The sequence below is a fragment of the Hoplias malabaricus genome, chromosome 6, assembly GCF_029633855.1.
Source record: "Hoplias malabaricus isolate fHopMal1 chromosome 6, fHopMal1.hap1, whole genome shotgun sequence".
Taxonomy (NCBI): Eukaryota; Metazoa; Chordata; class Actinopteri; order Characiformes; family Erythrinidae; genus Hoplias; species Hoplias malabaricus.
Window position 1 is genome coordinate 24,658,282 of NC_089805.1, and position 14,205 is coordinate 24,672,486.

At 39.4% G+C, this 14,205-nt stretch overlaps 1 protein-coding gene across 1 annotated transcript in view; it reads right to left on the bottom strand.

Annotated features, from left to right (window-relative positions):
• Window positions 1-14,205, bottom strand: part of bop1 (BOP1 ribosomal biogenesis factor) — a 65,098-nt gene that overhangs the window by 40,383 nt on the left and 10,510 nt on the right. The gene's annotated exons all lie outside the window — the stretch shown is intronic.

Consider the following 14,205-nt stretch of genomic DNA (forward strand, 5'->3'; position numbering starts at 1 on the left):
CAAAACAAAACCTAAGCAGACAGATAAAGATCAAATCCTCTCCTATCAGTACCTTAATCTAAATTGTTACCACTTCATTGGGTTTCCTCTATCGGACACGTGGTCGACCACAGACATGATTTCACAAGGGGTTTTAAATCACTGAAGAAACTAGTACGTGGTATAATTAGCTTTGTCAAGTTTACTAACAATGGATACAAAATGAGCCTTGAGGAAATCATAAATATAATCTACACCTCCTAAGTCATTATTAAAGGACACATTAATGTGCAGAGTGAATAAAGTGCAGATATCGTGTCACTCTAGGGTGCTTGGTCAATGGTTTCCAGCAGCACTGGAGAGGCTTCACTGTAGGGAGAAAGAATGGACTGAAAATGCATACTCAAATCATACATTAGCCTTATCTCATGAAGTCTTATTACACGTATATACATATCTGTAAATACAACAACATGACAAAATGTCCACGTCATGACAAAATTATAAATTATTATATATTGTTTTTAATCTGAATGAATGGTAATACAACAGCCCAATGTAATAGTGCCTGCTGTCTATGTAGGATGGAAGGTTGGAACATAGTTTTTATAAAAACTAATATATATATATATATATATATATAGTTAGTGTTACCTAAACCAAAACCTATCAGCAGTTTTTGGGTTGGTGGATGCTCCAGATCTCAAAATGAATGTAATAAAACGTGTTATATACTTCATGACCTATCCAGTCTAAGAAAACTGATTTGACTTCGTGAGTAACATAATGCCAGCGTCTGTATGAAGGATCCAATAAAATGTTGAGGTCAAGGAGAAAAATCCTGCTTCCTGTTAGTGATGCCACTGAACAGTAGGTCACAATTAACCAACAGTACATACAATATACACTAATCATGCTGGTTCATGATATATTCATTCAGTCATCTGTAACCGCTTAATGCTATTTGAGGTGGGTCCAGTGCTTACCATAAATCATTGGGTGCAAGTCAGAAACAAACCTTTGACAAGGTGCCAGTCCATCACAGGACATCTCTCTCTGTCTCACACACACCCTTAGTCCTACCTTTTACTGTATATTTACTAATGAACTTTATATTTTATTTATTTCTCTAGTTATTTATTTGGCTATATGCATCCAGGTGTGTGTGTGTGTGTGTGTGTGTGTGTGTGTGTGTGTGCTTTTAATGAGTAAGTGCACATTTAATACATTTTAAAGGAACATTTCTGCTGATTTGCTCAATTTAACACATGGGAGGTGGGGGGCGGGGAGCAAAATAATATGGCCTGTTCGAAAGCATACACCATACCCACCACCCCATAAATAAATTGCTGAAATATATTAAACATTTTGCCCTGTCATTTTATTACATTGTTTTTTGCAGTTAGTCATTTCCCATTATACACTTTTATGCATAGATTTGGGGCGGTATAAAGGTCATTTAAAGTGTGGACGGTATCTCAAAATAAGGGCAGTCTCTATGATGTGTGTGAGGTGTTTCAAATTTCTGTTTTGTTTCCAAGACCAATAATGCATTTATGTGCATTTAAGAGAGCCACATGGAGGGGGCGCTGTAGGAGCTCACTGACTTGGTGATGTCACACACTGAAAAATGGTGAAAAAAACCCCAAAAAACCCACAAGCCCGGTAGCCCAGAGCAGTTGAGAGATTAGCGTGGAGTTTGATTTAAAAGAGAGGAATGAAGCTGAAAACAGAAAATACTCAGAAGACACTCCACCTTATGCTCACAGGTGTGAGGCTTTATCATCTAAATATGCTTGTTTTGAGCCTTAGTTTTTTGGAAAAATCATCTGCTCTGGTGTCTGTTAGCTGGCCAGCTATGCTTCTAAACAACGCGGAGCTTGCTTAGTTTATTTTCAAATTTTTCTTTCCCTCAGCACCAGGCGCTGAAATTTGCATTTTTCTATTTTGCATAAATACCTTATAAGCATTCTAACATAGAAAAAAAAGCTTACGATAGTAGACTAAAAACTGCAGCTAGTAGATTGTCTAGTCTAGTTAATCAAATTTCACAACCCCCGCACAGCCCGCTGTATACCCCAACCTGGCCAATTAGACCGTTTCTATAGCTGACCCTACATTCACTCTCAACCCTTGCTTCATACTCCATCCACCACCAGCCCAATAAAACCCCTCTTTATCCATGACCCTCTTAAGCCAAAACCTTCCAGCCCCAATGTGCTGTCTTTGTCAGCCTGTGTCCAGATTGCTTTAGAGAATGACTTTTTCCATCAGCCACCACACAGGTCAAGTTACCAGTGGAGTCCAGTGGACGACCTCTGTGGAAAAGTTTCTTTCCAGACTCAGACACACACTGACTGTCCCGCTGAGCCTTATCCCCAACATTTTACCCTTGTGTGCCATTCTGTCATTCTCCCATCCCTCATCAACACTCAAAGCACAATGACAAATCAACACAAGGACCCAGTGACCTCTTCCTCCACACATGAAGACTAACATTCAGAATACTACCAACAGAGCTGCAAACTGAAGTGATATTGGCCAAGGGTGGACTTGTACAGCAGACAAAAAATTACTGATTACCCAGTAGATGGATGCATAGGCCACAATGTATTATTGTATTATAAGGTCTTAGGAAGATGTTGTTTTTTCAAACGTCTTTTATATGTGGAAGCCTGGTATAGGTGATGGTTTGGATAAAGAAATGTAAAGAAAGCATTTTACATGTGAACAGCAATAATTTAAATGTGATACTTCAACATAGGGGTTTGACTGGACCCAGAATTTCAATATATAAATATCACTTGAGAATTTGAGAAATTCCTACTGCCCTAAACCAGATAAAAAAAATCTAGAGTAAGGAAGAGTGTGGAATGCTGAATCACACTGAATTCTGTACCTGTATTCAGGTCAGGGTAATTTTGGGAAATGATTTTTAAACCCACCCAAATCTGCCCAGATCTCTGTCTATAACTGAAGAGAGCATATGAGGATTGTTAATATCTAGTTGCAATTAGTAATAATTTTTGGGTCATTTCAAAAAGAACCAATCAGATTTCACACCACTTTCCTTTTTACAAAGAATCTAAAGTTCGACTATTAAAATATCTAGCACACAGCCTTGAACAGGGATGTAGTTTTCCCCTAACCCCCGACCTTAATTATCTGCAGAAAAAGAGCAGACACACCTATAGTGTATTCAGACCCTTTTTAAGCTCCAGCTCCACACCAAAACACTGGATGTAACTGTAATAATTCTCCCTGATGACCAAGTTTCTTCCAGTCCCCAGACGCTGTCTGGAGGATGGTTAGCAGATGACAGGCAGACTGGGCTTTGTCTGGCCTTATTCTGCTCTGTTAAGCATCAGCTCATTTCGCTAGTCATTCTGTCTCAAGGAGTGTGGCACTCAGGGACTAGGACAGAGGCCCAGACTGGCGGCAGAATGGTGCAGAACCTTCCCTCACCTGACACAGCTGCAAAGCTGGGGCCCTCCATCCAGTTCCCACTTTTTAATTTCCACCGTTTTATATGTTCATAAGAACTAAAGCCTATAAAAATAAATCCCATCATTATTTCTAAAACACCAAGCCGCATACTTGTAAAAAGTAGGTCACTTGGAGGTCAAGTGATCATTGTACAGAGTGAAAATAAACTAAAGGTCCATGCAACATGGACTCCGCGCCATGCTAGCCCTGATAAATAAATAATCTGGAGATACTCGTACACAGGGCTTTAACCTTGGAGGGCGCATGTGGAAAGTTTGTGTTCTGGCAAACCAGGTTTCAAATGAGTTTCCCACCTGGCCCCCAAGCATCCGGTACATCACTCAGAGAAAGTCGTTATTTATTGAAAATTAAATATCTAATGATGCCCCAAAGCTTTCTCCACCACAGACTCTAATATTATGACAGAAGCAAAAGCCATCGAGTGGAAGCCAGGAGAGAAAAAAAAAAGTTCGCCCAAGATCGCAATTTTTCCTATTTTGTGTTTAACCGGAAACATCCAGATGATGTCAATTTCGTACTTTTATTTCCTTTTTTCCCCTCATTTACAAGCCACAGAGTAGCTTGATTTTACTACCTGTATGCAGAGAGTGAGAGTTTATAAAAAAAAAAAAAAAAAAAAATCCTTGCACACAATGTTTTCTAAATGCAAATTTGGACTGCAGGACCACTGCTGACTGGATATGTTTGTCAGTCTGACCAGGCGATATTAATTAAATATAAATTTAATGACCTGCAGGAATCTTCTAAACGGTCTCCTTTGCTTCTGGAAAGAAAAAATAAAATTCTATCAGGACAGGACTAAGTCATCTAAGTGCAGAATTTTGTGGACCTTTGTCTTGAAGTCTAGACAGCACTTCTCTCAGCTATATAGAAGGTGAAAAGGCTGAATTCTCCTTCCTCTAAATCCTCCTTACGACCCCCTCCACACCGCCCAATGGCAGCCCTTGCTGGCAGTTGGTTTCAATCAGGTCTTCTGGCAGAAGGCAGTCTAGGCCAACTGGGAGCTGTGCTGAAGACCGGATGAAAAGGAAGTCCTAAAAACGATGGAACGACAGGTGGCTAGTTTGGCAGAGCTCGAAATGTCTTCTCTCCCCCGCCTCCTCCTCTCCCACAGCCTTTTCCACAGACTGCCCCACAACCTCCGCACACCTGCGAGGGTCCGGTTGATCGCAGCGCAGCGTCCTGCATGCTGTCTGACCGCTATGCTACCCACCATTCAGACAGCAGTTTTGCATGGACCACCCCCCCACCTCCTCCCCAATGCCCTGAAGCCCAGACAAGCGCACTGTATCAACATTCCCCCACTGACTTAGAAAAACACATCCCTGCTTCTCCTTAAATAGACTATTAAAAAGATATTTCCCGCTGACAGCACAGTGACAGGCCAAGATTCCACATCATTTACTAGCGATCTGTCAATTTTATCACCATATTGATTGCTGTAAATCGGACCTTTGAATCCCCAGATAGGAACAGGTTGGAAAGTAGTTTACTTTCAACCTAAGGGCAAAAAAGGGGCAGAGATTGTTTGTTGCATAGATACTACATGTGTCTGGTCCTTGGTACAGGGAGGGGGGGGGGCTTTTTAAGTCTCAGAATGCCTTTGCATATTTCAAGCTTTAGGAAGAATAATTAAATAATTATTTTAATAATATACTTAAAATGTTAACTAGGATTTATTCCATAATGCTTACTTTGATTGTTTTTAGGATGTTTGTCATTTAAAATATAATGTTTATAACTAGTAAATACTTCCAAAGACTCTTTTTTTTATTATTATTAAATGGATGTCCCAAAGATGCCCAGAAATTCCAGATGTGCACAAGTTGTATCAGAAACAGGCAGACACTCTAGATATTTGCAGGCTTACTGAACAGTCATAATATAGAATATAAATGTGTACTTTTTTTTTTTTTCAGACAAACATTAGTATATAAATAACTTGCATTAAAAAGATTCAAGTCATCATTGTTTTAATATATACCATTGGGTTAAACAACTGCCTGGGGCTTTCATTAATGGAACATTATCAACAACCTAAACTGTAGCTAGAAAAATTACGTGTATTTTGTCCATTACTTTTGGTTTTAATGTGGCTTGCTTCTTTAAAATATTTCACCAACTCATCTTGTATTTGACTTTCAAACAAAAGAAGGGGTGAGTATGGCTGTACTTGGTGTTTAGCAATCTGGGTATACGAGGATATCTCTCCTGCTTTTATATTAAAATATTTTGATTAATTAAATTCTTTAAAAATCAGAAGAGATTGCACTTAGGGATCTACACATATCCTAGACTTTTGTTCACAAAAGCATATAAAGAAACAAATTGCAACTAAAAAAAAGCATGAGTATTCAAATTATTCAGGGCAACCCTAATACATCAAGAAAATAATTTATTTGTTTCATTATAGTCTTTCGTAAATTAAATATCTCTCAGAAATGAATAAATATGCAATAAATGATTCTCTATATTCAAAGTTCTCAAATTTGCATATGAAAAAAGTGTGCTATGTGTATGCAAGACAAGAGGCACAGAGTTCAAGTCACGTACAGAGCTCACATACAGAGCATTATTAGAGTCAGTTTTCAAACAGGTTGTACATTCATTTAATTCCTTCTAAAAAGGAGAAAAGCTTGCTCGACTCCCATCTGGAAGCTAGTGTGTGGGTGGGTCTGTGAGGGACCTATAGGTCCCCTCTGAATAAAGCACTTACACCCCCTCTACTACCTTTCCACGTCGGTAATGGAACACCACCCAGATTTTCCTCCATCTAATTTGATAAATCTAAAGAATAGCTCGATCCAGTTGGATCCAGGAGAACAAAACCTGTCTTTGTATGTTTAATAGCCCAGACATTTCATAAAAGTCATGCCCATGCCTGCCAAAGTACAAAATACATTAATCAACCTTCTCTGAAAATTTTCATCCCAACAGCTTTGGAGTAAAGGAAATATTAAAAGGGATGGACTCTTTAATATAGTTACATAATCTGAAAGGTTTATACTGTAAAGAAGCAAAGCACTGTCCCTTTAACAGGGCAGGGAAAAAAAGGGGAAAATTTAAGTAAAAATGGGCAAAGCAGCAGGGATCACTGAAGAGTGGAAAAGGGCACATATCACTGAGTTAGGCACTACCGACTGTACCTCCCCACACCCTTCACATCACGACATCTACTTTCAAAAAGGATGTTTTAGTGGTCGCTGAGGGCTGGCAATGATTGTTTCATTGCAGTGCTGTTTCAGCACTGATGCACCTGGTCTACAGTGTGTTAACATTTAAAGCAAATCTGAGCTTCTACGCAAACAAGGGAGACACAAATTGAGAACCAATATTTTTCAGACAAATATGTTCAACAATATCATACTCAGGTGATACACTCAAATTATACATGCTGAAATTTGACCAAAAAATGTCATTAAAAACGAAATAGCCCTACAACTAATTTAATTTAACTGTAATGAAAATCAGAAACGTACTTAAAAACTTGCATTTTCTTTTCAGACAAAAATCTGTACATATTAATGAAGAGTACAACCTATGTAATTAATGATTCCTTGACACAAGAGAAGACGTCAAATATCACATGGGCTCAAAAATCTATGTCTACAGTCTAGGCAGAGCATTCCTCTTTAGGTTGTTTCACCATCAACCTTGGGCTGTGGTTAGAGGTGAGTTCAGGACTACTGCACTGGTGTCAGGCTTCCAAAGATGGATAGAAAAGACCCCACTTGGTCTGAGTTTTTGAAATTGATTTGATTTGAACTGCTGGAACAGAGTGCCCCTCTGAGACCTTCCCCTGGTGTGCATTTAACCTGCCGTGAGAGGAAAAGAAACAGTGGTCCTGAATGCAGTGCCAAAGATTTAAAATTAACCTGGAATACCCAGCAACATTTTAGAAACCTTTCAGCTCTGGGTCCTCAGGACTATGCTGCTCTCCAAACTGATATCCAGCTCACAGTCCTAATTCACATGGGCAGGAATTTACTTTGGTTTCTGTATGAAGGCTTAAGGAGAAGAAAAAGGGTACACCCTGCTGATCATTTCAGATGAAAAGTTCTTACTCCTAAGAGGCAACTCGTCAGCTTCTAGTGCCCAACTTTGCAGGGAGCAAGGGTAGTAGGGAATAATAAGTAGGGGAAACAAGATATGGCTGGAAAGAATACTCCATTAAATGAGAAAAATTGAGGCTTCTCCCTCAATAAAAGGTCACAGGGCTGATGGTCACATAGTGGAGGTCCATTGCTAGCTCTGGGATAAAACTGAAAGGATAGAGGCAGTTTCCATGCTCTAAGGACATGATCAGAATATTGCCTCTCTCTCTCACACACACACACACACACACACACACACACACACACACACACACAGAGAGAGAGAGAGAGACACAGCCCAGGCACAACATCGTCTGCAGAACTGTTAAAATTCTTGCTCCCCCCACCCAGTCCTTTTTTTTTTTCTTTCTAAAAGTCAAAAGATTGACTATAGGCCCCATCTGGAAGCCATCAGAGCCCAGCACCTGGAGACAGCCCAATCACGAAATTAAACTTAGGGATTACCAACATTTAGGGATGGAAGAAATAAAATTCACCTCCAGCCGTGTGCGCTCCACTCTGCGTGTAGATTTCATCATAATTCCAGGCTTAAGACTAGTTTCGTTGAGTCGTTGAGTGCTTGAGACACCTTACACGTCATTCTGTAAGCTATCTTTGTTATTCTTTCTAATCAATGGAAAACAGAGCAATTCCTTTAAACCCCTCCATACACTTAACGTGAAGATATATTAGTTAAAAGTAAATTGGGGGCTCAATATAGGGTTGAGTTTTTACTGGTCTACAAATTTGTATAGATGTGTATGTTTCATGGCTCAAGAATTTAAATGTCATATTTGTGTGATTTAGACCATTGGTTTTCTAAAGTTCTACCAGCAGTGCTCAGCACTGTTGTATAATTGTATAACATACTGACTGCATTGTTTTCTATTAGCATAAGAAACACATCAGAAAGTAATATTTTCAAAGGCAAAACTGCTACAAATCCAATGTGGGTGACCAGGTATCCTCTATCCATCACTGGAACTCTCCGGTAGTATCAGTTTGAAGATCCTCAAAAGATTTGCTCATCCTTGGCCTGCCAGAGAAACAGCTTCAGAAATGCTTAAACAGATGCCAATTGTTTCTTCCAATGAATAATAAAACTCAGGAGGAAAAAAATAAAGTTTCCTATTGCAGACCAGCAGGTAACAGAAACAGTGCCCTCTAATGACCACTGACAATCACGACACTACCAGATAGCAAAGGCAATCCTTCATTCTGACAGTGTTAAATGTGGCATGAACTTAAGTGTGATGGGGCTGGTATAACAGTATGAAAAATGTTTGAGATGTACCCGTGTGTGTGTGTGTGTGTGTGTCGGGGGGTGTTATATGCACAAACACACAAAATTTCATAATGTTCCGAGTTGAGGTAATGGAACTCTCTGCCTGCCTATCTACTCTCCTTCCACACTAACCATAACTCTCAAAGCTGCACCAGCGCAAATTCTCCTTTTTAATGCATTTGTGTCTTTGCTCCATATGAATCAAAACAGTATGTTCATGGTCACTCAGTCTTTCACTGAAAAGCACAGGCAAAGACAGCAAAGGCATGGTTACACTAACTGTGGATCAGCCAACACATTCAATGCTTTTTTTTTTTTTTTTAGTTTTGTAATATTTCCCATGAAGCTAATGAAACTAAGGGAGCCTTACATCCAACAAGCTGCATTCCTAATCCATCACTACAAATGTGTTGAAATTTTAATTCCTCAGATTATACAGTTTGAATAAGAGGTAAGCACTATGTAAACCCCACTTGTATATTACAGTACTTGAAAGTACTGGGTCAATCCACAAGAACGGAAAATATCTTGTATAAAAGCTAGAAAACTGAATGTACTTTTATACATCAAACTTTTCATATCATCAGAATTAATACTGAGAGAAGCTTGGAACATAAGGGCAAAAAAAAAAATCTAATGGGAACATACATTTAATGTGTTCTATACAATTAATTTCCCAAATGTTTATGCAAAACTTGAAGATTTTAAGCAGATTCTCTATTCAAGGAAATCAGTAAATTAACAGATTGTTGTGTTGCGTAGAATAAAGTAAGGGAAATTATAAAGAGACAAATCTCATCTACAGCAACTACAAATCAGTCATGTTCGGAATAGTTTTTGCAAAAGGGAAACATTTAGAGCAAATCAACCAATTTAGGAAAGTTCTGCTGTTTAATCCTCCAGCAAATTACAGTAATTTCTATACTGCATTTAAGGATACACTCAACCCTTCTGGCTACTCAAGGGAATTTGCAACATGCACACACAATGTAGCTCACTTTTTTTTGTCAAAACCTCTCTGCCAATACCAAACAGTTTATTCTGCCATTGAGTCGTTTGGTGTTTGGTGGACTGGATGATTGAAGTTTGAAGAAACAAGACATTTTGGTCACTCTGGCACAAACTGCACACCCAAGCTGATCCCTGGGGTTGAGGTCAGGACTGCTGGCAGGCCATTCCATCCACTCCCAAATTCTGGAGGTAATCACTGATAAAACCCGCTCTGTGAGGGCGAGCGTTGTCGTCTTGGAGGATAGAGATCGGTCCCAGACTGTGGAGATATGGGATTGCCACTGGTTGCAGAATTTCGTCTCAATATCTCTCTGCATTGAGATTGCCTTCAATGACGACAAGCCTCATTTTTCCAGTGAGGGAGATGCTGCCCCACACCATCAAACAAAATAAGCTCTTTGGCCTTGGCAGAGAGGATTTGGCAAATTTGTCATGGGAGCAACCCACATACTCAGCTCTACTGCTCATCCCACAAATGCTCCTTACAGATGTGGCACCATTTAAAAGGGAAATTAACAGGCTTTCCAATGGTGTAAGATTCATTGCCAAGAAGCATTGTTACAACAAAGAAATAATCTACCAAACACAAATTTCCTTACTTTTTGTGCTATGTTTAGTTCCTGAAGCAGTAAAGAAAGGTTGTTCCCAGCTGGAACCATAGAACAGTAGGTTCTTCAGCCCGAACCATGGCAATATCCATGGGTTTGTCAAACTAAAGAAGTTTAAGAAAGGGCACAGATCCTCAAAGCATTATAATGCAGTAGACCGGATGGTGCCATTTGCAGCTTGTTATATTATCCACGATAGTGTGCTGGGTCTGTTTTAAAATTAGAAAATTTTTCTTGAATTTGAAACCTTTTTGAAATGTATTATCATCTACAAATGGGGGGTACTTAAGAAAACGTTTAGCAACCAGCATCTTGTTGTAAATTTGTAAGAAGTTTGCATGACTAAAATTGATCCTAAAAGGTTTACGATCGGGGAGCATGGTAAACTACATTCTGCATTCAAGGGTATAGAACTCCCTTATAAATGGACATTCTTAACTGACTGCCTGTGGCTTAATGCAATTACATATTTCCCCCAAGAGTGTCCTCATACAATGCTACTTCACCCTTAAGCATGCACACAAACACATTCTGACTGCTTGCGTCTCCTGCTACTGTGTGGTGCTCCTGGGCTCAGTCGGGTCTTTTCACGCAGTAGCTGCTCAGCGGCAGGAAGCTGGAGCCATAGCCGGAGCCAGGGCGCTTTTTCCCCCTCTCTCTTATTCCACAATGTGTCTTCATTCATCTCGCCGAGCACATGGAAAAGACATTGTGGGGGAGAAAGCCCCCTTCCTGCCGACTAGGCCATGGACTGGGGCTGCACTTGCCCGTATTCCCCTTCCACTCTGCTAACAGGAAATAGCCCTTTATTACAAAGGAGGCGGAGGAGGGAGAAACGCTTGAAACTAGGGATTTAAAAGTCTGGAATTTTATTTGTAGACAACTTGTGCCGAGAGCCGAGTGGGACTTGGAGGCAATCCTATCTGCTCTCCCCAGGCAGGGCAGAGGGGCTAATTTAACGAAGGCCAAACAGCACAAGACCTCCAGTGCTCAGTGTGCACTGCTCTCGCAGAGGAAACCAGAGCGCACAGAGCACTCCAGGACAAACCGTCTCTAATAAGAGCTGTCAGTCGAGCCAAAGATGAGACCTAGCAGGGATTTCACAAAAGCAAAGTTTCTCATTTATCCCAGTAAATTATATTTTAGTCAATTTTAACAAAAGCTAGCCATTTTGATGTTTCTTTTAAACCCAGTAGTTAAATGAATGCAACTTCCAGTTTCATGGTTCCATGTTTTTTTAAATATATACATATTTTTCAACCCATTCATTTTGCTTTTTATTTTAATCTAATTTCCTAATTCTGTCTTGAAAACTAATAATTTAAAGGAAGATTCTGCATTTTTACACTTTTTCCTACTGTTGCAGATAATGAATGTACTTTTACAGCACTGTCCTAAAATTAAGGGGAATAAAGCAGAGTGGTTTCCTACCCTCCTCCAAAACTTATAGTATAGCTTACATAGTGCAGTGCTAAGGCCTAAATAACAATAGAGGCTCTGTTCTCCGCATTACAGGTGAGTAGAGCATCTTACTGATTTTTTAATTTTAAGGCAAATATGTTACATAGTGTTCCTCTAATGACCATTTCTTCTAGGACTATTCAGCTGGACTTTTGCATGGTTAAGGTGTCATCTTTCCCATTAGGTTTTTACTTTATAAGTATAATCTATGTATAGCTCCCGCAACTATCCACCCCAGGAGCTTCTTTTGTGATAAGCAAAATTGGATGCTTCATTGTCCTGACTGGTAGAATGTATGTGTTGGCTTTTTACTGCTTAGAGTCTGGTGTAGTTGAAAAGATTTCATTTATTTGAGTGTATATTTTACTACTACTGGAATGCAAGGGGAATATCCCCTGAAACAGCCATGATGTGTTGCAGTATAGTATAAATATAAGCCAGCTAGTAAGATCTAGGTGTTACAATATTTGACTAATATACTTAATAGGACACTGTACAAATTGCACACTGTGCTGGGAGTATCTACTTTTTTCAGACCACGTAATAGCATTCGTTACTATACAAGTAAAAATGACTGATTCTGGGTCATTCATAATGTGAGAAACCCGATATATTTAACCCAAGGTAAAGCATGTCAGTGTCTGAACCTTATGCAGAAACACTACGCATAAGAAACGAACCACCTGCAGCCTACGTGTGGACAAGCCTCCATTATTAGGATGAGACTACTATGCTATCATTTATTTCAGCTGCTTAACAAGCCCACAGGTCTCCACAGACACACAACCTTTGAAAAACATCAAGTACTATTACAAACTAAATAAAGAAAGTGGTCGTCATTCCAGTTGAGTTCAATGTGATTTTAAACGAGCGTTTAAACACTGCGCCCTCCCTTTATGCTCTCTCTGAATGCAGGGAACTACCCAAAAACAATACCAGGGCTAACAGAACATTCCTGGTTGGCCAGTCGTTGCCAAGAACAGTTTTGGATGGCTGACGTGTTTAGGTTGTATGGCCTGGCAAGTCCTCCAGACCTTAGTGTGCCAGGGTTCAATGATTTTCAACGGACCATTTAAATTAAAGAGCAGAGGGAAGAATTCTTTAATGGCTCCGCATGCAAATCTGAGAAGTCACAGAGCTCCTGGTAGTGAAAATAGGCCCACATCACACAACTCCAGAGGCCTCTATAGAAAAAAAGAGGCAATCCAATACGTACATTACAGTCACATAGTAACATCTGACAGACGAGGGGGAGCCGTTTCAAACACAGCAGTTCAGCAACCTCCAGCTGAAAGAGTAAGGCTCTTTTCCCTCTTCCCTTTATGAGATATTACAAAAGTGATATTTTAATAAATTACCAGAGAAGTTCATTGTTTTATTATCCTTCCGTCTTTTATATAAGAGAGCCTTCCTCTTACAGAAAAAAAATTAATGAAACAATTTATGCACAAAAGTCAATCAACTGGTTCTTAGAACATTGTTGTATTTGTTTATGAATGTCTCTGTTTTTAATAGGACATCAAAGACACTTGTTTAGCTGATAAAGCCAACCTTGTTAATTCCTACACTATTCTACAAGTTCATCTGCACACAGCTTATATCACTGTAAAACAGTGGCAACCAGTTCTTTTCTAAGATATTTCAATGCCAGGCTAAAAATGCACACTTGTTGTATATCCAATCAAACATTAAATGTCTCCAAGATGACAGTGTCTGACTTTCAGAGTAAACGACACATTTGTGCCAGTTTACTACATTGACCATGGTCACGTTGACCAAGGGTACGTTCAAAGGACATTAGAAGATAAGTGTTTTTGAGTCTATATTCTACAACAGCATGACTTTCCTTGTTACCCATCTCTTCTCATACCCTCATGTCGATTACTGGAAGAAGAGGGGGAGGGGAAGGGAGGAGGAGGGAAGAAAAAAAAAAAAAAAAAAAAAAAAAAAAAAAAACACCACACATGATACTGACTTAATTCCTGAAAATGTTCATTTCCACTATTAAGGCTATATCAGCTAGTGCTTTATTAACATGCCTAAGACATGAATAATGGGACACTGTAACAAGTGAGGAGAATTATTCAAGCGAGAACAATTTTTCCAAGCCTCACAGTTATAGGGGATGGCAGCACCTTAGGGCAAATAAGTCTGTAAAAGAACAGGAAGATATTTTCACCTCTGTGTCTAAAGAATAATGTTCTTAGATCACAGGCAATAGATTTGTGCTCTCACTGCAGTAAAGTATTAGAACATACAG